Source organism: Phocoena phocoena, chromosome 21 (genome assembly GCF_963924675.1).
Source record: "Phocoena phocoena chromosome 21, mPhoPho1.1, whole genome shotgun sequence".
Taxonomy (NCBI): domain Eukaryota; kingdom Metazoa; phylum Chordata; class Mammalia; order Artiodactyla; family Phocoenidae; genus Phocoena; species Phocoena phocoena.
This window is the reverse complement of record NC_089239.1, coordinates 25,549,739-25,575,131: the sequence shown is the minus strand read 5'-3', so window position 1 is coordinate 25,575,131 and position 25,393 is coordinate 25,549,739. Positions and strand designations below refer to the sequence as shown.

Sequence of the window (25,393 nt, the reverse complement as noted above, 5' to 3'; positions counted from 1 at the left end):
TGCCCACGACCTCCTTCAGTTCAGCCTAAACATCAGCTCTTCTGTGGGCGGGGCCACCGGCGGCTGAAGTTGCCGGCGGGGCTCGCACCCCTCCTCCTGCGTGCAGTGTCCCTCCTTGCTTGTCCCCCACCCTCACCGCCACCACGTTTGTACGGCTGAGCCCTTCCCCTGTGTTAGTTTCCTCTGGATGCTGGGACAACTGACTGACTGTCAGGAGCTTAAACAGCACTCGTTGGGCTTCTGGTCTCTGGTCTGGCAGGTACGGAGCTTGAGGTCGCCACCCCCATCCTCACAACGAGTAACAAACTGAACGCCAGCGACTCTTCTTAGACACAGCAGAGAACCAGGGTCACTGATGCAAGAGTTGAAGATGCACACAGGTGGATACAGAGAATCACAACTTACCAGAGCAGAATCCAGGGCTGGAGCAGAGGAAACTGAGCTGTAATTGAGGACTTGCTGGAGGCTCTGTGGGGACAAATCTGCAAGGGGAAAATTCTAGGGGACCCAGTCTTGGGGGACCCACGCTTTGTGAGAGGTACCTCCAGGAGCCTGCCTGGTTCTCCCAGTGAAGATCTGAGAAAAATCCCCTCACTTGCAACAGAGGGAGGGAAAGGAGCCACACTGAAATACACCAGAGCATGCTGTTCTCCTTAACAAGTTCTCTCTTCTGCAGAAACTATTCTACCAGAGCTAACTTACTGGGGTTGGTTAGAGCCCGGCTGAGCTGGCGGAAGCCTCCCTAGCCTTCCTGTCTCACCTAAGTGGAGAAAAAATCCAAAACAACAAAACACGAAGTTTTAGCCTCTGACACCTACAGCTATAGTGTCAGTGAGCACAGCCCAACTACTAGAGAGAAAAACATGGCACCTCACACCAAAGACCTTTCACCAAGTACATCACCTGTAGCTTTTAACCAAAGGTTATAAGGCAAACTAAAGACAACACAGTTTGAAGAGATGCAGAGCACTAGAACCAGAGACAGATATGGCCAGAATGTTGGAATTATCACACCAGGGTTTAAAACAGTTATGATAATTACACTAAGGGTTCCCATGGCAAAAGTGGATGTAATGCAGAAACAAAGGAGTAATGGAAGCAGACAGATGGAAACTCTAAGAAAGAATCAAAGGAAATGCTAGAAATCAAAAACACTTTGACAGAAATGAAGAAAGCCTTCAGACTGAACACTGATGCAAAAGGAAGAATCAGTGAGCTTGAAGAAATGTCAATAGAAACTTCCAATACTGAAATGCTAAGACAAAATGATTTAATTAAGAGGCAGGACAGAATATCCAAGAACTGTGGGACAATTAAAAAGGTGTAACACATTCATAGTGGGAATACCAGAAGGAGAGAGAGAAAAAGGAACAGAAGAATATTTGAAGCAACACTGACTGAGAATTTCCCCCAAATTAATGACAGACACCAAACCACAGATCCAGGAAGCTGAGGGAACACCAAGCAGGATCAATACCAAGAATATACATGTAGGCACATCATATGCAAATATTCAAAATCAAAGACGAAGAGAATATTTGAGAGAAGCCACAGGAAAAAACAGCTTCCCTGCAGAGGAGCTAGGGTAAGAATTACACTGGACTTTTCTTCAGAAACCATGCAAGCCTGAAGAGAGTGGATGAGATATTTAAAATGTTGAAAAAAGAACCTCACTAATTTGTAGTTCTATATTCAGCAAAATATCCTGCAAAAGTAAAGGAGAAATAAAGACTTTCTCAGACAAACAAAAATTGAGGGCATTTGTTGCCAGTAGATCTGTCTTAAAGGAAATGTTAAAAGAAATCCTTTAGGAAGAAGAAAAATTATATAGGTGAGAAACTCGGTCTATACAACAAGGGAAATCCATTAGAGAAGGCATAAATGAAGTGAAGTAAATTCTCCTTTTTTTCTTATCTAACAGGCAACATTTTGTTCAAAATAATAACAGTGACCAGTGATTACAGCTCATGGACAAGTAAAAGAAAAGACAGCAATGTTATAAGGGATAAGACAGAAGGATTCAGATGTTCTGTTATAAGGTCTTTTCGCTACCTATGAAGCAGTATAGTGTTATCTGAAAGAGAACTTGCATTAGCTGTAAACGTATGTTGCAAACCCTTAAAAAAGTAGGAAAAGAAGTATAGTTCATGTGCTAAGGAAGGAGAGAAAACATAACCCTATAAAATGTTCAATTAAAACCAGACAAGGCAGAAAAAGAGTGGAAGACAAAAAACAAAACAGAACAAAACAAAAAAACAAAAAACAAGGATAAGGGCAAAACCAGTAACAAATATGGTAGATATTAATCCAACTATATCAATAATCATGTTGAAAATCAATGGTCTAGGGACTTCCCTGGTGGTGCAGTGGTGAAGAATCCACCTGCCAATGCAGGGGACACAGGTTCGAGCCCTGGTCCAGGAAGATCTCACATGCCGCAGAGCAACTAAGCCCATGCACCACAGCTACTGAGCCTGCACTCTAGAGCCCGTGAGCCACAACTACTGAAGCCTGTGCACCTAGAGACTGTGTTCTGCAACAAGAGAAGCCACCGCAATAAGAAGCCCATGTAGTGTATATATGTCCATGCCACTCTCTCACTTCGTCCCAGCTTACCCTTGCCCCTCCCCGTGTCCTCAAGTCCATTCTCTACGTCTGTGTCTTTACTCCTGTCCTGCCCCTAGGTTGGTCACACCATTGTTTTTTAAATAAATAAATTTATATATAAAAAAATCAATGGTCTAAATACACCCTTCTAAGAAAGATAGAGACTGTCAGAGTGGATAAAACTGAAACCCAAGTGTACACTGTCTACAAGAAAACCACTTTAAATATAATGACACAGAAAGATGAAAAGTAAAGGGATGGAGAAAGCTATGCCATGCTCACACTCATCAAAACAAAGCCGGGATGGCCATATTAATGTCAGACAAGGCAGACTTCAGAGCAAGGAAAACTGTCAGGTGTAATGAGGGGCTTGACATAATGATAAAGTGGTCAATTCTCCCAAGAGACATTACAATCCTTAGTGTATGTGTGTCTAAGAACAGAGCTTTCCAAATACACGAGGCAAAAACTGATGGAATTGCAAGAAGAAACAGATAAATCCACAATTATAGCTGATTTCAATACCCCTCTGTCAGAATGGGCAGACCCAGCAGGAGAAAATGAGTAGGGATGTAGCTGAACTGAGCAGCGCCATACGTCAAAGGGATCTGACATCTGTAGATGACTTCGTTCAGCAACAGCAGACACACCTTCTTCTCAGGGTCACACAGAACATTTACCAAGACAGACCACTGAGCCGTAAAACTCACCTTAAAGATTTTTAAAAAACAGAAATCACATAAAACATAATCTCAGACAACAATGGAATTAAACTGGAGATCAGTAACAGAAAGATACCTGGAAAACCCCCAGATTTGGAGAACAACACATTAAACCCCACATAGGTCAAAAAATGAGTCTCAAAAGACATTTAAAAATATTTCAAACTAAATGAAAATACAACTTATCAAAACTTGTGGGAGGCAGCAAAAGCAAGGCTCAGAGGAAAGTTTATGATACCGAAGTGATGTATTAGAAAAGATGTAAGACCTGAAATCAATAATCTAAGCTTCCACCTTAGGAAACCAGAAAAGAAAGAGCAAATTAAATCTAACATAAGCTGAAGAAAATAACAAAAATTAGAAATAATAAAAATTAGAGTAATAAGAATAAATGAAAATGAAAACAGGGCATCAGAAAAGAAAATCGATGAAACCAAAAACTGATTCTTTGAAAGATGAATAAAATTGATTAGCCTCTAGCCTACTGAAGAAAAAGAGAGGGAATACACAAATTGCTAACATCAGAAGTGAAAGTGGGGCCATCACTAATGATCCCACAGACATTAAAAGGACAGAAAAGGAACATTATGAACAGCTCTAAGCCCACAAATTTGATAACCTAGATGAAATGGACCGATTCTTTGAAAGATACACCTCCCAAAATTCACACAAAGAGAAACAGGCAATCTGAATAGACCTATACATGTTATAGGAAATTGAATCAAGAATTAATAACCTTCTAAAACAGAAAGCACCAACCTCAGATGGGTTGAATGGCAAATTCTACCAAATATTTAAGGGAGAAATTATCAATATATCAATTCTCTACAGTCTCATCCAAAAAAATAGAATCAGACGGTATATTTCCTTACTCATTCTATTAGGCCAGCATCACCTTAATATCAAAATCAGACAAAGATGACAGTAAAGGGAATCTATAGACCAATATCTCTCATGAACACAGATCAACAGACTATTAGCAAATCAAATCCAACAGTGTGTCAAAACATTTATATACATCATGACCAAGCGGGATTGATTCCCTCTTGGAATGCAAAGTTGATTCAAAATTTTAAGATCAATTATGTAATCCACACATCAACAGGCTAAAGAAGAAAAATCTATTCAACATAGTATTGGAAGCCCTAGCCCAGCAATCAAACAAGAGAAAGAAATAAAAGGTATCCACATCAGAAGGGAAGAGGTAAAACTGTCATTATATGCAGAAGACTTGATACTCTATATAGAGAACCCTAGAGACTCCACGCAAAAACTATTAGAACTGGGACTTCCCTGGTGGCGCAGTGGTTGAGAATCTGCCTGCCAATGCAGGACACACGGGTTCGAGCCCTGGTCCGGGAAAATCCCAAATGCCGTGGAGCAACTAAGCCCATGTGCCACAACTACTGAGCCTGCGCTCTAGAGCCTGTGAGCCACAACTATGGAAGCCTGCATGCCTAGAGCGTGTGCTCTGCAACAAGAGAAGCCACCGCAGTGAGGAGCCCGTGCACTGCTACAAAGAGTAGCCCCTGCTCGCCACAACTAGAGAAAACCCGCGTGCAGCAACGAAGACCCAACACAGCCAAATAAATAAATAAATAAAAGTTAAAAAAAACCCAAACTATTAGAACTAACAAATGAATTCAGCAAGGTAGCAGCATACAAGATTCACATACAGAAATCTGTTGCATTTCTTTACACTAACAATGAAATAATCAGAAAGAGAAAGTGAAAAAAGAATCCCATTAAAAAATACCTAGGAATAAACCTAACCAAGGAGGTGAAACACTTATATGCTGAGAACTATGAAACATTGATAAAGGAAATTGAGGATGATTCAAAGAAATGGAAAGCTATCCCATGCTGTTGGATTGGAAGAATTAATATTGTTAAAATGGCCATATTACCCAAAGCACTCTACAGATTTCATGAGATCTCTATCAAATTACCCATGACATTTTTCACAGAACTAGAACAAATAATCCTAAGTTTTACATGGAATCACAGAAGACCCAGAATTGCCAAAGCAATCCTGAGGAAAAAAGAACAAAGCAGGAGGCATAACCCTCCCAGACTTCAGGCAATACTACAAAACTACAGCAATCCAAACAGTGTGATATTGGCACAAGAACAGACAAATAGATCAACGGAACAGAATACAGAGCCCAGAAATAAACCCACACACCTACAGTCAATGAATCTTCAACAAAGGAAGCAAGAATGTCCAATCGAGAAAAGACAGTCTCTTCAGCAAGTGGTGTTGGGAAAGCTGGACAGCCACATGTAAACCAATGCCGTTAGGACACACCATCATACCACATACAAAGATAAAAAAGTGGCTTAAAGAATTAAATATAAGACATGATACCAAAAAACTCCTAGAAGAGAACATAGGTAAAACATTCTGTGACATAAATCGTACCAATGTTTTCTTAGATCAGTCTACCAAGGCAAAAGAAATAAAAGCAAAAAATAAACAAATGGGACCTAATCAATTTATAGCTTTTGCACAGCAAAGGAAACCGTAAACAAAATGAAAAGACAACCTACAGAATGGGAGAAAACATTTGCAAATAATGCGACTGACAAGGGATTAATCTCCAAAATATACAAACAGCTCATACAACTCAATATCAAAAACTAAATAACCCAATCAAAAAATGGGCAGAAGACCTAAATAGGTATTTCTCCAAAGAAGAATACAGATGGCCAACAGACACATGAAAAGATGTGCAATGTTGCAAATTATTAGAGAAATGCAAATCAAAACTACAACGAAGTATCACCTCACACTGGTCAGAATGGCCATCATTAAGAAGTCTGCAAATAATAGTTGCTGGAGAGGGTGTGGAGAAAAAGAAACCCTCCTGCACTGTTGGTGGGAATGTATGTTTAGTGCAGCCACTACGGAGAACAGTATGGAGGTTTCTTAAAAAACTAAAAATAGAGTTACCACATGATCCAGCAATCCCACTCCAGGGCATATATCCAGACAAAACTCTAATTCAAAAAGATACATGCACCCCAGTGTTCATAGCAGCACCATTTACAACAGCCAAGACAACCTAGATGTCCACCGACAGATAAATGGATAAAGAAGTTGTGGCACATATATACAATGGAATACTACTCAGCCATAAAAAGAATGAAATAATGCCATTTATAGCAACATGGATGAACCTGGAGATTATCATACTAAGTGAAGTAAGCCAGACAGAGAAAGACAAATATCATATGATATCACTTATATATGGAATCTAAAAAAAGTGACACAAATGAACTAATTTACAAAACAGAAACAGACCATAGACATAGAAAACAAGTTTATGGTTACCAAAGGGGAAAGGGGTCGGGGAGGGATAAACTAGGAGTATGGGATTAACAGATACACACTACTATATATAAAATAAATAAGCAACAAGGATTTACTGTATAGCACAGGGGACTATATTCAATATCTTTTAATAACTTATAATGGAAAAGAATCTAAAAAAGAATATATTAGCTACCTGTCTGTCTATCGGTCTATCTACCTACCTATCTATCTGAATCACTTTGCTGTATACTCAAAACTAACACAATATTGTAAACCAACTATACTTCAATAACAAATCAATTATATAACCCACACATCAACAGACTAAAGAAGAAAATAAATCACACGATCATATTGATAGATGCAAACAAAACATTTGACAAAATCCAACACCCATTTACGATAAAAACTCTCAGTGAACTAGGAATACAAGGGAACTTTTTCAACTTGATAAAGAACATTGACCAAAAACCTACAGTTAATAGCATACTTGGCGGTGAGGAACTAGACATTTTCCAACTAAGATCAGGAACAGGTAAGGATGACCCCTCTCACCACCTACTTGACATCACACTGGAAGTCTCAGCTAATGTAACGAGACAACAAAAGGAAATAAGAAGTATACAGATTGGGAAGGAAGAAATAAAACCATTGTTGTTTGCAAATGACATGACTTTCCATGTAGAAAATCCCAAAGAATCAATTGAAAAATACCTAGAAATAATAAGTGACTATAGAAGGGTTGCAGGATACAAGATTAATATTCATAAGTTAACTGCTTTCTTATATAGCAGCAATGAGCAATAGGATTTTGAAATTAAAAACACAAAACCATTTATACTGGCAACAAAAAATGAAATAATGCAGCGCAAATCTAATACAATATATACAAGATCTATATGAGGAAAATGACAAAATGCTGATGAAAGAAATCAAAGAAGATCTAAATAAATGAAGAGATATTCCATGTATATTGGAAGACTCAATATTGCCATGATATCAATTCTTCACTACTTGGTCTACAGACTCAATGCAATCCCAGTCAAAATCCCATCAGGTTATTTTGTGGATAATGACCCACCACCTATTATAAAGTCTATAAGGAGAGGCAGAAAAGTCAGAGGACTGGCTGTCTGACTTCAATACTCACTACCAAGCTACAGTTATCAAGACGGTATAGTGTTGGTGAAAGAACAGACGAACAGATCAATGGAACAGAACAGAGAGCCCAGAAATAGACCCACACAAATATAGTCATTGATCTCTGACAAAGGAGAACGGGAAATTCAATGGAGAAAGAATAGGTTTGTTTTTTTTTTTTTAAACAAATGGTGCTGGGGGATTCCCTGGCAGTCCAGTGGTTAAGACTCCATGCTTCCAATGCAGGGGGTGAGGTTCGATCCCTGGTCAGGGAACCAAGATCCTGCGTGCCACATGACACGGCCAAAAATCCCCCCCAAAACAAGAAAACAAATGGTGCTGGAATAACTAGATATTCACATGCAAAAAGAAAAAACCAATCTGGATACAGACCTTTCACAAACATTAACTCAAAATAGATTGTAGACCTAAATGTTCAATGCAAAACTATAAAACTCCTAGAAGATAAGAGAACATAGGAGATAATCTAGGCGGACCTTGGGTTAGACAATGAGTTTTTACCAGAAACATCATCCATGAACGAAACAGCTGATAGGGCAGACTTACTTACAATTAGAGACTTATTCATAATTCCCCATACTCGGAAGCATCCAAGATGTCCTCCAGTAGGCTGATGGATAAACAAACCACAGGCCATCCAGACAATGGAATATCATTCAGTGATAAAAAGAAATGAGCTATCAAGCCATGAAAAGACATGCAGGAAACGTAAATGCATATTCTTAAGTGAAAGAAGTCAGTATGAAGAAGATACACCCTGTATGATTACTATTATATGACATTTTGGCAAAGGCAAAACTATGGAGACAGTATCAAGATCAGGGGTTGTTAGGGTTTTAGGTTTGGAAGGAGGGATGACCAGGTAGAGCACAGAGGGTTTTCAGGGCAGTGAAATTACTCTATGATACTGTAATTGTGGATACATGACATTGTACATTTCACAAACCTACAAAATGTACAACGCCAAGGGTGAGCCCTAATGTAAACCATGGACTGTAGTTAATAATTATAGTTAATAGTCTGTAATAATAATAATGGAACCATACTGGCTCATGTACCACATTAATGCAAGATTTGATAAGAGGGGAAACTGGGGTGGGGGGGGGTTGATATATGGGAACTCTGTATTTTCTGCTCAACTCTTCTCTACACTTAAAACTGCTCAAAATAATAAAGTCTATGAATTGAAAACGAACAAAACAGAACCTCCCAAGCGACAACACATGTTTATCTTAGATTGCTTGGCTCAGAAATCTGAACTAGATTCCAGTGGGCGGAAGTCCAGACAACAGCAGGGCTGGGTCCTCCCGGGGCGGGGGGGGGGGGGGGCAGGGGGCTCCTCGGGGAACCGGCTTCTTGCCTTCTCCAGCTCTAAGCCCCCCCCGCCGCGTGGGCTGGGCCTCCTTCGTCTTCACAGCCACGGTGAGTCCTTCTAACTAGGCTCTCTTCTCCTGTCCCCTGAGGATGCCGGCGGCTGCACTGGGCACAGGGGGTCCTGCACCGTGCACGGCCTGGGGCCCAGGATGGTGCTGGCTGTGCAGAAGCCCCCTTCCTTCCATCAGACCCAGCCTGAGCAGGTGGAGACGCCCCAGGGTGACTCATCGTCCCGCCACAGAACGAAACCACGACTTAGAACACGCATGTCACAGGCAGCGCGAGGTGCGGATGGGTCAGAACCCCGGGGTCCGGATCTCAAGTCCAGTTCAGCCCCTCCCCAGCTCTGCCTGAGTGACCTCCACCATGCTTGGCCAGGAAAGCAGTGGGAAGACCCTGGTGCAAGGATTCATTTTACAAAGTATTTAGGGATCAGCCAGCACTGTGAAGCATATATGCACAGACATATACTTCACGTGTGTGTGTGCATGTGTATGTACGTATGTTTAGGATTAAAACATAATTAATACAGCTGATTTTTTCAGCGGCCAAGAAGGTGACTAGAATAGAAATATCTCACCTTGGCCAAGCTTGATTCTCAGAACCCTACAGAATTTACATATTACTATCACAGTGTTTGGAAACTAAGAAAGGTAAAGCTCAAAGATTCACCATAACTTACTTAAATTCACAGTAAATAGCAAAAGGAGAAATAAAAATTTTTATCTGACTCCACACCCTCCAGAAACACTAAAGCTGCCAGGAGACCTGGGCCCAAACCATGTTGAGGTCACTTCCTAGCCGATCAGCGGTTTGACAAGTAACCTGATTCTGAGACTCCATTTCTTTATTGGAAAACTGGATCCTCACAATAGCTTTGCCGTGAGCGCCAATGTTACGTAATTGTCCGCTAGCTCTATTCCACATCCCTTACGTCCACACCACCCAGACACGTAGTATGTATTTGCTTTTTCCCTTTATAATGTGCATTTAAAAGTCCGTTTTTCACTTCGACTTGGTCTGCCACGGCCAGAGATTAGACAGTTTGAAGACAAAGCAAACAAAACCCCACAATAGCTAATAGGCTCCGTCCCGGTAAACGAGGATGGAGCAGACAGATCTCATTACGCCCGGAATGCAATTTGGGTGCAGCAGCCAGTCCAGCTGGGGCAGGGCAGCAGCAAACTCGATTTTGTGCCTGAGTCCCGTGGACAAGTCACCCAACCGGGGGAGGGAACGCTCAGTGTTCTGGACGGATCCGTGGGCGGCTCCCAATCAGCGCCGCCTGACACACACCAGACTCTGTAATGGAGCAGGGCCATCAGTTTCAATCACTCCTAAATGTTTCTACTGATGTCATTTCAACAAAACAGTGTGCAGATCTGCCTTGAGTGGAACTCAGTTACGGAGTCGCCGTGACCCCGGGCGTTCCTTCACGGCAATCGCCCAGTTACGACGCCCACGCCCCCGGAAGCTTACCTGGGGCAAAGCCCCCTAATTCCCCACCCATATTCCATCACTACCCGGGGCCGTATTACAACGTGAGGCCTTGTTTTTGAAAAAGAAACACGGATTTGTGGCTCCTGATGCAACGAGTACGTGGGTACTGACTTCTCGCGTTTTCATGGAACCAACAATCCAAGCGTGACAGCAAAGAGAGGCTTGCAAAGGCCACCTCCCGTCCCGACGAGGACAGTCATGTCCAGAGACGGTGCGTCCCTTCTTCTAGCAGGCGCGGCTGCCTCGGGATGGAGGGTCCCCCGCCAGGACGTTTACGCAGAGAGGCGCTCCTTAGTACTGTGCTAAGAGGAGCGACTCTTCTCCTTTCCTGGAGGTGGCCCAGGCAGTGCTGTCACTCATGTACACGGTGGGCAGAAACGCAGTGGGGACGGGTGTGGAAGTAGGGGGGAAAGGGGGCGTGTACACCGGGGGTAGGGGACGGGGTGTGGGCCTCTCTACTGTGGCCTCTGCGCTCACCCTGCGGGTCCTGTCTTTCTCCCATCGCTGCAGGTCTGACTGCTCCAAATAGGCCCCGGGATGCCGCAGATGTCCGGCTTCTCCCTGGTCAGGAGGCGGGGGCTTTGGGGGCTGATGTGGTCCTGAGGGTGGATGCCTTACAAATGGGATCAGAGCCCTGATAAACGGGACCCCCGAGAGCCCCCAGCCCTTCCCCCATGTGAGGACACAGCACGAAGACGCCGTCTGTGAACCAGGAGAGGCGTCAGCAGACACCAACTCTGCGAGCACCCTGACCCGGGACGTCCAGCCTCCAGAACTGGGAGAAGCAAATGTCAGTCGTCTAAGGGGCCCGGCCGACGGTGTCCTGCTGTGGAAGCCCAGAGGACCGAGACAGCCGCCCCGCTTACTCCACGTGGCTGCCAGAATCCACCCCCAGGCCCCAAGCACTGTTCTTCCAGAGACAAAACCAGACACAACTTTCATGGCTTCGGCACCTTCCGTGCGCAGGAAGCCTATCCAAGCTGCTGGTTGGTCCAGCCTCAAGCGGCCGCCTTGGCCGCCACCCGCTCAGCCCGGCCTCACCCGCGCGGCACTGGGAGGGGGTGAGTGCAGAGGCTGGTGCTGGGGCCCTGCGGGTGCCGTGGGCGTGCGGGCCCGTGGAAACGCTTTCTGGTGCTGCCGGCCCTTACCCTCGCCCTAATGAAGCCAGAAATCTGGACGATGAAGGAAAAGCTCCCCTTCCGTTTGCTGTTTGTTTGCTCACTTGGTTTAAAGAACAACACGTGGGCCCCACAAAATACGTGCAAGGGGCCCTCTGGGGGCTCGCAGGGGCCGCTGTCACTTCCAGACGCGCGTCTGCCCTGTGCTCAGGGTGAAACACACCACCGACCCCTGCAGCACGTGCCCTTCAGCGCCCACATGACGTGCACCCCCCTCCGGGGCCTTGAGGGCTTCCTTCACAGCGCCCCCCGGCGATCGCAGCTGCCGCTGCTCCGCACGCCGGGCGCGGCGGCTTCCCCACAGCAGCAGCCGCTCCCCCGGCCCCGGCACGTGCGTGTGCGCGAACGTGATCCTGTGTCTGTGTGTGTGTGTGCGCAGTCTGCATGTACACGCATACCGTGCATGTATGTGCACGTGGTCGTGTGTGCTTCTGTCAGTGCGTGCATGTATGTTTGCGTATACATGCACATGTATGCATGCATGCATGTGTATATGTGTCTCTGTGTATGTGCTCACACGTGTGCATGTGTATGTATGTGCACGTATGTGTGCACATGAGTGTGTGTGCACGCACTGGCCGCCATGCTGTGTCTCTTTCTGGGGAAGGGACAGAGACCTGGTCTCTCCCTTCTCCTCCCTGGTGGCCACCCGTGCAAGTCTCTCATGCTGGGACCTTCTTCGTATGAAATGGAAGGACGACACCTGAGCCAGGCAGACTTTCACGCCCAAAGTGGGTTCAGCCACCATCCGTACACACGATAATTCTCTACGGCTTCTGCCCTAGGTGTCCAGCTAGATGCCCTCGTCCCACCCTGATGTGTCACCGTCCCCACGTGATCCAGACTCTGTGTCATCGGTGCGTGGTCCTCGCCCCTGTCCCTCCTCGGGCCCTCACCCAGCTCTTCTCCATCACCTGATTCCCAGGCTGAAGCGCCAGTGCCCACATCCAGGATGCTGCACCTTCTCCCACCCCCGTATCATGAGACGGGGGCCACACCAGCCACGGGGTGGTGGCGGGGATGGGGGAGGGACAAATAAACCAGTCCTACAAGTGAAGGAAGTGCTTTAAGCAGAGCCTGGAACTCCAGACCGGCCCATTCAGTGTAGACCCAGGGGCCACCCAGGTTCCCCAGACCCACATGTCTACCATTTACTCAGACACGAGCACTCCTGTCCTGAATCCCTGTCGCATCCTCCTACCCAGCATAAACTGTTTTCACTCTTCTCTTGATACAGTTACAACCACACTAAATTTTATAACATTTCGTTTCATCGAGTTTTAAAAATGGAGTTTCAAATGCACTTGCAGATTCTGTGCGATAAGTTATAGAAAGCAGAAAACAGGGCTTCCTGGGTGGTGCAGTGGTTGAGAGTCCGCCTGCCAATGCAGGGGATACGGGTTCGAGCCCTGGTCTGGGAAGATCCCACATGCCGCGGAGCAACTGAGCCCGTGCGCCACAACTACTGAGCCTGCGCTCTAGAGCCCACGAGCCACAACTACTGAGCCCACGTGCCACAACGACTGAAGCCCGTGAACCTAGAGCCCGTGCTCCACAACAAGAGAAGCCCACGCACCACAACGAAGAGTAGCCCCCGCTCGCCACAACTAGAGAAAGCCCGTGCAGCAATGAAGACCCAACGCAGCCAAATATAAATAAGTAAATTCATATATATAAAAAAAGCAGAAAACACGTACATGAAATTTAAAAATCCCTGGGCTGCTCGGAATTAACCTCACTTTGTAGGATGTATGTGGCCTTCTGGGAAGATTGGCGTAAGCAAAAAAATGAGGGTTGAATTTAAAATCAGGCAGGGAGAGGACATCTTGTACTGGACAGAGAATCTTATTTCTGACTAATTATGGACACTTGCGTCCCCTCCGATTCCACTTCCTCCCCGCCCACTGTCTAATTCGGCACCAGCCCCACGTCTCCCGCTGCCCGCTCAGCAATGCCCACAGGATGCCTGCGTAGCCCTTCTCTGCAGGGAGAGAAACGTGCTTGGTGAAAGCAAATCTAACCCCCTACATGGCCTAAAAGAACCAAATAATTTGAGAGAATATGTAGAGTTATTTGCATCTTTTTGTTCAACATCTAAACAGCATTTTGTGCACAGCGGGATTTCAATAAACACTTGACTGGATGCTGGCTGGCTGGACCTCTGAGCTCTGCAGAGTTAGATGCTGTGCTGTTTATCACGATGTGAGCATGGGAGGGTACTGGGAGACGGGGGCCCTGACCTCCCGGCATGGGTTCTGTAACTTCCCCTGGTTCTACGATTATTTACTAAAGAGTGTGCCTTCCAGTTTTGAGGACTGGAGTGTAACTAGGAGCTTTTGCTGAGGAAGGCGGTAGCTCCCAGGCCTTGCTGCAGGTGAGGTTGGGAAGTCTTGCCACCATTTTTGGGTTCAGGAACTCTGTCTCGTCAGTCTGCAGCCTGTACCTGTGTCTTGGAGGTGGGTGTACGCTGGGTTACGAGAGGCTGGTGCGTACACAGATGGCTGGTGTTGGTGACAGCTAATGTCCCTGTGACAATACAATGCCTTTCTTCCTCTCTCCCTCCTCCTATTGCTGTCGGGCTGGAGGACACAGGGATGGCATCTTTGTAATAACTCTGCGCAGGCTGGGGCCTGGGGCCACGTGGACGCTCTGTCCCCTCTCTACGCTGCCCCTGAGATGCCAATGTGTATAGTTAGAACAGCATAGCTGCGTGCTCACCTCCCAGGCCAGAGCCAGGGTCACTGGGAAGCCAGATTAGAAACTTGGATGTCGGCCCTTCTTTAGAAAATGTTAGTAACATACACACAATTTGTCTAATGAGTCTTCAGATGAATGAGTAAAAGATACTAGAGCTTCCTGGTCTCCCCTTCACGGCCATGGCAGTGAGCTAGTGGGCATGGGTATTTGCAATCAGCTGGTTTGCAGAATTTTCAGCAAGGAGATTGCTTGACAAGACCGATCGCTACGTCGTTTGTTTTTACTTATTAATAACTCTGAGTGTGGGTGCTTTGTACTTTGGTTGCTGTGAGTTTTGGCTTCACTTAAGAGTATGAGGTGAGGCACGTGGGGGAACCCGAGGGTTTGGGGCTATAATTTTCTAAAACTAGACGCTAAAGTATCAATGCATTAAGGCTCAAGGAAGAATTCCCATACACCCATGGGTAGAGCAAATTCCCTTTAACCTCCATCCCTAACCTCTGGTAAGTTAATGACAATTTGCAGGAATAGTGATGTTCTGTTAGGAAACTGTGTGAAATAAACAACTTTGACTATATTGTCAGGGTAAGTATAATACAATTCCTGGGTTATTTTAGTGCCCTTGGTGCAGTTAAAATTTGTGTGTATTAGGTCATATTCCTGTCCTATAATGTAACTAAGTGTCTGCTTTCTGCGATTTGCATATGGAGTTCCACTGTAGTCTCTCCACCCAGGGCTCTCCCGCTGCAGCGTGGGAGCTGCGGGGTGCGGGTGAGTGGGCCCCCAGCCTTCACCCTGCCGCCTGGGTGACACAGAGCAGGTGCAAGGGGCACTGATGCAAGGAGCCTTCTGCAACATTGTTAGTTACAAGTTCAATGTTAGTTACAGCTAGCATTTATTTGAATCAAATCTGTGATTTGGGAGAGCTAAACCTGACACAAAATATGTACGTTCTTTACTCCATTTTGATAAGACGAAGCATATGTTGCTCTTTTAAATTACTAAACAGACTTTGGGGTTCAAATTTGTCCATGTGGCACATTGTCATAGGCTATACAGCCGTCATCCCAAGGAAGACCCTCACCTGTGGAAACGCTTTTCAGCTCCATTTTGTGGTGAAAATGGGGATGCTTGTGTATAACAAAGGTTTTCTGCTGAATTAAGTCATGGCCTGGAGAGCAGTTTCTGGTCGAGAAGCTGGAGCACATACAGACACGCATCCAATTCCTGAATCCAACCGGTGAAGCAGATAAACACATGCACTCACACACACCTGTTGGTCTATGTTTATTCCAGGTGCAACTCATTATCAGCCACATAACAATTCAATTTCAGGTGCCAAATACAACAAACTAGATACACTGGACCGGACACAGGGTATTTTGGTTTCTTGGGGAAGGAAGACATTCCCACCCTGGTTTAGCTCAGAGCCAGAGCGGCCGCTGATTCATCAGGGACCCGGTTCAATCGCTGACCTCTGTGGGCTTCAGGCCCCGCACAGGTGCACTGAGGATGCTGTGGGGTTCAACTCACTGGGCTGGGTGCCCAGCGGGAGCAGGGAGCGCCGCAGGGGTCCTCGGAGACACCCAAGTCCCCTTCCCGCTCCTCTCCCACTTGGTCCCCTGCATTGCCAAGGGCCATCTCACTCTTGATGCCAACCATAAACATGGAATATTGGTAAAATTTCTCAAAAGCCCAGGGCATCTGCTACCTTTCATTTTTCACAACTACAGAGTTCCTCTAGAAGCCCAGCACTGGGTCAGATAATTCTGCTCCCTTCCCTGCCAGCTGACCGTTCATTTCCTATATCCCGGATGCCAGACTTCACAGGCTCGAACACCCGAAAAGATCAGCACGCCGCCCCGTTTCTACCTAATGCTGCATCCACTCGACAACACAAGCGCATCCCCGGATGGCTTCTGACTCACGTTTGAACGCACGTGTGCCTGTGAGTCTCCTGCAGTTGGAGCGGCGAACCCTTACAGGCACACGAATCCTTCAGAATCAAAGCGCAGTCTTGGAATCCGTGTTTTCAGCTTTTGCAACCTGCATACAAATTTAGTAGCCATGGACATCGTGTTCTAGACTAACACTGAGGAAACCAGACGTCCGGGAGCTGGCGCCCATCTTCCCGGATACGATCTCCGCCTACGCATCCCTCACTCTTTCAGGCTTGGATTAGTGAAGGTGGGCGGGTGACAGCACAGTGGTCATGACGATCACAAGGGTGACAGTACAGATGATGAAAGCTAACCGTGCACCAAGTGCTAATAAGGCTTGCTAAGGTCTTATACTTTTGGGTTTAATCATTCTAATAATCCCGGGAGGTAGGAAAGTCCCCTTAAGGCTTCCGCTTTATTTGTAATAAACAGGGAATCAAAGGCACAGTAAAAGTAGGTGGAGGTGAGGTTCCCAGGTGCAGGATTGCGTGGATGCGAGGGCTTCAGGGCTGCCTCGGTGCTTCTGTCCAAGTCACACGGCGGGATCCCTCTCATCTCCCGCCGGATTCTACAGGGCGCAACTCTGCCAGCAGTTTCCCGCCCACGCCCATCGTGCCCCACACACGAGATGCCTTGTACATTGGCACCTAGTCCACACACACACACACCCGAGGTTTCCTTCAGCGATACTTGCCCTACTATGTGTGATGTGCTTTGATATTTTCTACTCTATACATTCCATACTTTCCTGTTCTTTTTTTATTTTAAAAAATCGCTGGTAGCGACCCAGTAACTTGAATTCACGACCCCACCGAATGGGTTGCAGCCCACGGTTTTACAATCAGTGTCATGGAAATATAAACAGGAGAGACAGGAAACGAAATGAAAATTACATGCTGACTCAGCCAATGGCCCATTCAACGGACGGTCTCTTCTCTGATTAGATGGCTCATCCGTCACCCTCCTCCCTTCCTGTCGGGATCTGCTTCCACCCAAGACCGTGTCACCCAGCGCAAAGGCCATCGCTTACTTGTCATAGAAGCTGACGTTTTGAGGCGCGATTGCAGAAGTGTCATTTCAGGAGGAACGGCTTTGAAAGGCGAAAAGAAGACTTCCCATAATACTCCAATTTGCATGGGTGTGCGTGTGTATACTAAGACAAATGCACGTGTGGAAATACTTGCTTCCTTTAAGATAGACGGATTTCTGCAGGAATGGACCAGAGAGCGGGTGTGTTGCAGACGTAAGAGCATCTGGGCAGAATCAGGAGGTGGGGCTGAGGGGATGCCCCCTAACTCTGGCTGGGTCTCCGGCAGAAAGAAGCACGTGGAAGCTGGGGTCTCCTTATGCTCGGCCACTACACAAGCCCAGCGTCCTCACCGGGTCCCTGGCACCTTTTCTGACCTCACATCACTGCACCCTTGTGACATCTACACACTGTCCGCTAGACCCAAGTCCAACCTCCACTGAGTCATCAAGCTCTGAGCCCAATGCGATTCTATTTTGCCATAATCCCATACTGAAATGCTGATTTTATCAACAGGTCCATAAAAAGATGCTCAAGACAATTAATCACCAGGAAAATGCAAATTAAAACCGCAATGAGATATCATCCCACACCTGTCAGAATGGCCGTCATCAAAAAGACTAGAAATAAGTGTTGGTGAGGGTGTGGAGAAAAGGGAACCCTTGTGCACTGCTGGTGGGAATGTAAATTGGTGCAGCCGCTATGGAAAACAGTATGGAGGTTCCTTAAAAAACTAAAAATAGAACTACCATATGGTCCAGCAATTCTACTCCTGGGTATTTATCCAAAGGAAATGAAAACACTAATTTGAAAAGACACATGCACCCCAACGTTCACTGCGGCACTATTTACAACAGCCAGGACATGGAAGCAACGTAAGTGTCCATCAACAGAAGAATGGATAAAGAAGATGTAGTATATATATATATATATATATATATATATATATATATATACACACATATACATACAATGGAATATTACTCAGCCATAAAAAAGAATGAAATCTTGCCATCTGTGACAACATGAATGGACCTAAAGGATATCGTGCTAAGTAAAAATAAGTCAGACAGAGAAAAGACTGTTACTAAATGATCTCACATATGTGGAATCTAAAAAATAAAACAAATGAACAAATATAACAAAACAGAAACAGAGTTATAGATACAGAGAACAAACAGGTGGTTGTCAGAGGGGAGGGAAGAGGGGAGGAGAGAAATAGGTGCGGGAGATTAAAAGGGACAGACTGCCAGTTACAAGATAAATGAGTCATGGGGGTGACACCTACGGTGTGGCAAACACGGTCAATAATAATGTCGTATCTTTGCATGGTGAGAGAGGGGGTCAAAAGGTACAAACTCCCACTTACAAGATGACTAAGAACTAGGGATATGATGCCCAACATATAAACAGAAGCAACACTGCTGTGTGTTATACAGGAACGTTGTGAACAGTAAATCCTAAAAGTTCTCATCACAAGGAAAAATACAAAAGAGAAGAAATAGAAAAAAGGGGTCATCACTTCACGATGTATGTAGGTCACATCATTATGCTGTACACCTCAACCTATAGAGTGGTGTGTGTTAATTATATCTCAATTAACTGGAAGGAAATAAACTTGATGTACAATTTGCAAAAAAAAAGGCTTATTTTACTCAGAATGAATTCATCTAGCTACTTTTTGATTAGTATTGATACTTTGTGGTTTTTAAAAAAAATGATTTCAAAGCCAAAATGTAATCTTGGGAGTTGTCTCTTTGTTTTCTGCATTATTTTTTACTGAAATCCCCCAATTTTCATGCTGTTCAGGGGAGGGTCTGGAAGCACAGGTCTCTGTGAGGGTTGCTCTGTCCAAGGGCACATGTGGCCATGTTTGCCTGGGGTTTGGGGGACGCTCAGAGCAGCCTCCTGGATGGAAAGCAGCCTCCAGGTTTGCAGGACTGGGGCTGAGAAACCCTGGTCTGGAGCTGACTGAATGGGATACAGCTGGTGGGCTTCATCGTGAGAGTCCCTCTCCCACCCTCTCCTGAGCTTCTCCTCCCTCCGAGGTCTGTCTGTCTCCTCCCTGTGGGCCTGGTGATTCCGCTGGTGGGACCACTGATGCACCCCCGGTAGCCCTGGGTCGGGCTCACAGCCCCGCACGTTCCATACGAGCCTGTTTCTCTCCATCTGCAGAAGCCAGAGGGTGGGACAGTGTCTAACTCCTGATCATCAAGTATTTACACACCGGGCACCTTGTCTGGTCCCGCCGCTCCAGACCCGCGGTCATCCTGTGACCTTTCAGAAGCCCTGGCGGGAGGGGCCTTGGTACAGTCCCCCATCACCCCGCGCCTTCCAGGAGGAGCCCTGCCCAGGCCAGCATCTGGGTCCATCACTAGAGCACTTTTTTTTTTTGCGGTACACGGGCCTCTCACTGTTGTGGCCTCTCCCGTTGAGGAGCACAGGCTCCGGACGCACAGGCTCAGCGGCCATAGCTCATGGGCCCAGCCGCTCCACGGCATGTGGGATCTTCCCGGACCGGGGCACGAACCCACATCCCCTGCATCGGCAGGTGGACTCTCAACCGCTGCGCCACCAGGGAAGCCCCTAGAGCACGGTTTTTCAGAATGCATCCTTAAGGTCCCAAGTTCACATGCTGCCCTGATGGACGTGCTGAATAGAGTTCAGGGGTGACCCCGTGCCCACGCGGCCCTCCCTGCCCGCCCCCAGCCCCCTGGAAAGGTGCGGGTCCTGATGCGTGGCCCCCTCGGTGCTCAGGTGCTTGGCAGCAGGAACGGCCTTACAGCTCCTGTGTCTGGAAACCTGCTCATCCCTGGGACCCCAACTGAAGCCGCCCTGCTCACCAGGCTCTCTAGGTCCGTAGTCTGCAGCAATTTGATTTTGGTCACAGTATAGCGAGTACTGTCAGTGCCTCTCTAACTGCACTGAATTCCTTTTCTCTTATACACACAGCGGTGACGCACTTGGCTTTTTCTAACTCCTCAGCGTGTGGAGGCCGCTGCATCAGGGAGCTAGCTGGTCATGCTCGTGGGCGCATCCTTCAGGGCAGAAAACGCTCAGTAATTGTTGTTTGAGTGAAATCTGCTATAGACTGAATGTCTGTGTTCCCCCAAAATTCATGTGTTGACTCCCAACCGCCAAAGTAATGGTGTCAGGGGGGCCTTTGGGAGGTGAGAGGTCATGAGGGTGGGGCCCCCAGGATGGGATTAGTGTCCTTCTAACAGAGACCCCACAGGGCCCCCAGCCCTTCCTCCACGTGAGGACACAGGGAGAAGACGCTGCCTGTAAGCCAGGAAGAGGGTCCTCAGCAGATGCCGAATCTGCCAGCACCCTGATCTCAGACCTCCAGCATCCAGAACTGGGAGAAATAAATGTCTGCTGTTTATAAGCCCCCAGTCTGTGGCATTTTTTTTCTTTCACAGTAGCCCAAATGTAGTAAGACAAAGCCACACATGCACTGATGGAGGCGTGAATGCATCAAATAAAGATTTACTGTGTGAGGAAGGGAACCAACATGGGAGAAGGTACCGTAATTCATTCGGCAGCAGCCAGGCTTGGAAACTGTGCAAGGTAAACACTGATATTTAGCATAAAAGCTAGGCAGTGCACTCCAGAAATCTAGATGAAAAATCCCAATCTCCTAAGTTCTACAGACACGTGTTAGTAGCTTTAAAACTGATTTTGATTTGTTTGTACAAAGTTTTAACATTAAATTGTAAAATAAAATACATCTTTTGGACTGTCCCCTTGATTAGCTGGCATGTGACCTTCCCTCTTCTGCAGCACGTGACGGGGACTCGACGTCACACGCTGGGAGGAGCGTCCCCCGAGGGGTGTCGGGATCCCCAAGGGGCATGTGGGTAGGAGGGGGCTGCACATCCTGAGGGGTCTCCGCTGTGGAGGAGGGAGGATGGAGGGATGCAGTAAATAGATACATTGTTACTGTCCAGACAGAACCTTGGCAAGGCACTGTGTCCACTATGTCTAGAAACTTCTAGAAATTTCCCTGAAGGAAATAAGTGTGGATGCCCCTCAAGTTACAGAGTTACACATCTATACGTACGTGTAGGGGTGTTAATAAAAGGACACAAAAATAAATGTCTAAAAGGGGACTTCTTTTAAAATGAGTTATGTATTATAATTACTTTGAGACATTCATGCAGTTAGATGGTGTGCAGACGTCAAACAACGCCCTCTAACATCCTTCATATAAAAATATTTTCACAACATGTGCCTGTCCTGAAGAAAGCTTTAAGTATTGGCAGGTATTATTTTATATTCAGGTATTTTAAAAATTACATAGTGTGTCCGTTTTCTCCGTGCTGTCTCATATAATATCTGCCTAATATTCTTTAATTGATCATTTCATTTTGTCTGCCTTTTTTCATTTCAGTTTGCAATTGACTTGCCAGTGCAAAATTTGGTTCAACAGAACAGTCCTCATAAATGCTTATAAATTACCAACTCTTTACAACTGACTTAAATTTAACATTCGTGGGAATGAAGAAAACCCATTATTAGCAATCACATCTCCTATAAATGAGCCAATGTCACAAAAATTACTGGTAGGGCAATTTAATTTCAGTGTGTCTGAGGGCCTTCTCTCAAAATGTTTCTCCTAGAAAAAGTGGGTTTTCTCTTCCATTGTAGTCATTTTGAATGTGCTGTATTAATCCACTTTTATCACTGACTTTAATTTCATAGAAACCTTCTCTATCTTCCTCTGTTCCATGGCCATTTTCCTCATCATAAAATTACTTTTCATACATGGCACCCTATGAGCTTCAGAGAATGTCTGTGCCCTAAAATGAAATTGTTAATGGCAAGGGCATGGGGTGTGATACTCACTTCTAAAAAGATGACTTTACTCATTTGTCTTGTCTGTCACTAAAGAAGATTTTAGGGTTTTCAGTAAATGTCACTCACCTTTCCTTGGAGTTTTTAGATACTGAGGCCAATTGGAAAAAAAAAAAAAAGATTGGTATTTTGAACTGGATGAGAGGCAAATGCTCCTGCATTGTTTTGTGCCTTTAGCCTCTACCAGGCTGCAAAACGTCCCTCAGTACTCTGTAAATGACAATGACTCATTTCACTGCAAGAGCATTGACATGACTATAAAGCATTTTAAATTTTAATGTGGGACGGTAGAATCAGAGACTCGGAGGAGATGTTAAAAACCTGTCCAGTTTCACCCTCTCGATTCAGAGATAAGGAAACTGGAAAACCCAGTTTGGAAAATAAAACGTCTAAAGTTATGGTGCTTGCTCCCAACTAGTTATTGTCATAACACTGGGAACATAACTGATTCCTTCTCTCCTTCTCTCCGCCCTTCCTCCCCCACCCTCCTTCCTTCCTTCCTTTTCTTTTTTTTTAAACCTTCCTATAAATTATCCTTTCACACACTTTACATCAGCATCCCAGACCCGAGGTGCGAGTTAGAATCACGTAGGGAATTTTTCTAGACAATAAGCCCACCAGGGACCAGTATTTTAACGCCCCCCAGGTGACAGGGACCCACGACAGGCAGGTTGACCCTCATGTTTCAGCGAAGGGGCTGCTCAAGACCCCTGGATCCCAGTGTGAATGCGCCTGGCGGGGGCACCTCGGTGCTAAGTCCATTGGCCGGTCCACTGGCTACTTGGCTTGCCCGACAGCTGATGTAGGGTTTCCCCTTCCCATCAGAACCCACCGCCGCCCACTCGCCACCACAAGTGGGAAACTGGGCAACATTTCGAGAACTCTTTTGTAGCCAACCTCGCCAAATCCTTCTGTCAGTTTCTTCCCAAGTCCTTTAAAGTCTGACTCTTCTCATTATAACCCCCAACCATCACCTCATGTCCACACTGTAGGAACGGCTCACTAAGTACTTTCTGTCCCTAAACATTATGGTGGCTTCTAAAAATTTTTTAAATAGAATTACCATAGGACAAAGCAATTGCACCTCTAGGTGTCCCCCCAAGAATTAAGTCCAGGCCCTCGGTGCCCTCGGGCTGTGCCAGCCCAGGTGAGACAGCACCCCGAGTGCCACGTGCTGTCCAGAGGTGGACGGCAGCCTCTGAGTCAGCCTCAGGTCCCTGCTGCCACGGAGACGGAAACGTGGCCTCAGGATGTATAGGTCTTAGGTTTTGGCAGGTCCCCCTCCCTCTAAAAGCCTGTCACAGAAAAGAACTGGTGCCACAGACACAACTGTGATGCTGAAAACTCTTAGACCCAGTACAAACGTGGGTGAGCTATTGTCGAGGTCTCATGAAACGGAAGTCAGATGACTCATCCATTCATGCGTGAAACAAAACATAACGCATGCTTATTGCAATGAGATAGCCAGTATTCCTTCTAAATAAAGAGGAGAAATAATTTTATTGGCCTATTTCCAAGTAGAGAAAGGCCTGGTTAGACTGGCATTTAGAAATAAAGCTCTAACTCAATCATAGTGGATAATACACTGTCATTCTTTTAGGACTATACCTGGTTTCATAATTTTACGTTGAAAAGCAAACTTTTGCTGGTTCTAATTTCCTTTAAAAGAAAGCGCAGCTTTACACAAAAGGACTCCTGTGATTTTCAATATTATTCTTTGAGCCAGTCAAATGAGCAACAGATTCACCGGCTAAAGATCAGATATCAATTAAGAAAAACTCGAATTTAAATAGAAATCAAGCTTATGATCCATAAGACAACCTCTGCGCGGTCACAGCAGATGGCCATCAGAAGCCGAGAAGGCAGCTGGAAGTCTCTGAGGCTGGCGAGTAACCATGTTAGGTGCAGGGCCAGGAACCCAGAGCCACGGAGAGGGTGTCTTTTCTCAGTTACATTCCACGTGGATCTCATTCAGCCGTTCGATGCTGAATTTATCCGGTACTCCCCATTTCTAAAGGAGCATCTGCCCCGTTCCATGTAAGCCCGACTCCCTGTCAAATGGTGATGGCCAGCTCCAGCTCCAGCTTCACTGTGTCTGTGGCAGCATACAGATAAAATTTCCACGTGATTTCTACGAGCGCCGGGGAAAAGAGAATGTGATAGTAACTCGGAGCTCCCTTGGAAGCAAGCGTATAGTTGCACTCAACACCCAAGCCACGTGGAGCTGGGCTGGCCTGGAGCAACCAGCTGTTTTATGTCAAGTAACAGAGTTACCTGAGAAAAATGCAAATACAAAAGCTTTTCCCTCCCTTAGACTGACTTAGGGTTTCGTGACGAAGGAGGGAAGGAGAGATGTGTCATTCCACATGTGCGGACAGGTCTCAGTTATGTTCATGCAGTTTTGCTGATTAATAATCTTAATTATGTAAATAACCGCCTTAATGATTAATCTGTGATGATCTGGAGCCAACTGTGTTCTCATCTAGATCTTCCATAACGTTTACAAACCGCTATTTAAAAAAATTTCACTGCATCTTACTTAGTTCTCATTAGGACCCCCTAAAGTCGAATGTATACATAAAACATTTTGCGGGGAGGGTCACCGGTGACGGACGTGCACGTCGCCCCCGCCCGGAATGCCCGTCTGCTCTGTGCCGCACTGGTGTGTACTCTACCTAGATCCTCCTTGGCCGGCCCCGGAAAGCTGATGCCCGGCTGGACCAGGTCCCCGCCCTCTTCCTCTGCAAAGAGAGAAACAAAGTCACTTTTCAGTATGTTGCTGGTGCGGCCCGCGTAAGCACAACGCATCCCCTACACGCCCCCGCGACGCTCAGGCACGAGCCACGCTTTCCGGCTTACGCCACTGCTCGGGGCTGGCGTTTGGGGCCGAAGCCCAGGAACCACCACCTTTTCTGACAACAGTCCTGCGGTCGCAGGTGCACGTTTGCCCCACGGAGGCGCCGACTTAGGTCGCCATGCAAGGGATTCACGGCTGCTCCTTGGTCTCCTGCAGA

The 25,393-nt window shown here is 46.1% G+C and overlaps 1 protein-coding gene across 1 annotated transcript in view; it reads right to left on the bottom strand.

Moving 5' to 3' along the window:
• The window catches only part of DLGAP2 (DLG associated protein 2), a 145,896-nt gene extending 120,784 nt beyond the window's left edge, over positions 1–25,112 (bottom strand). Inside the window, exon 1 of the mRNA XM_065900003.1 lies at positions 25,055–25,112. The gene's annotated coding sequence lies outside the window, so the exon portion shown is untranslated. The remainder of the gene's footprint in view (positions 1–25,054) is intronic.
• Positions 25,113–25,393: the final 281 nt, after the last annotated feature.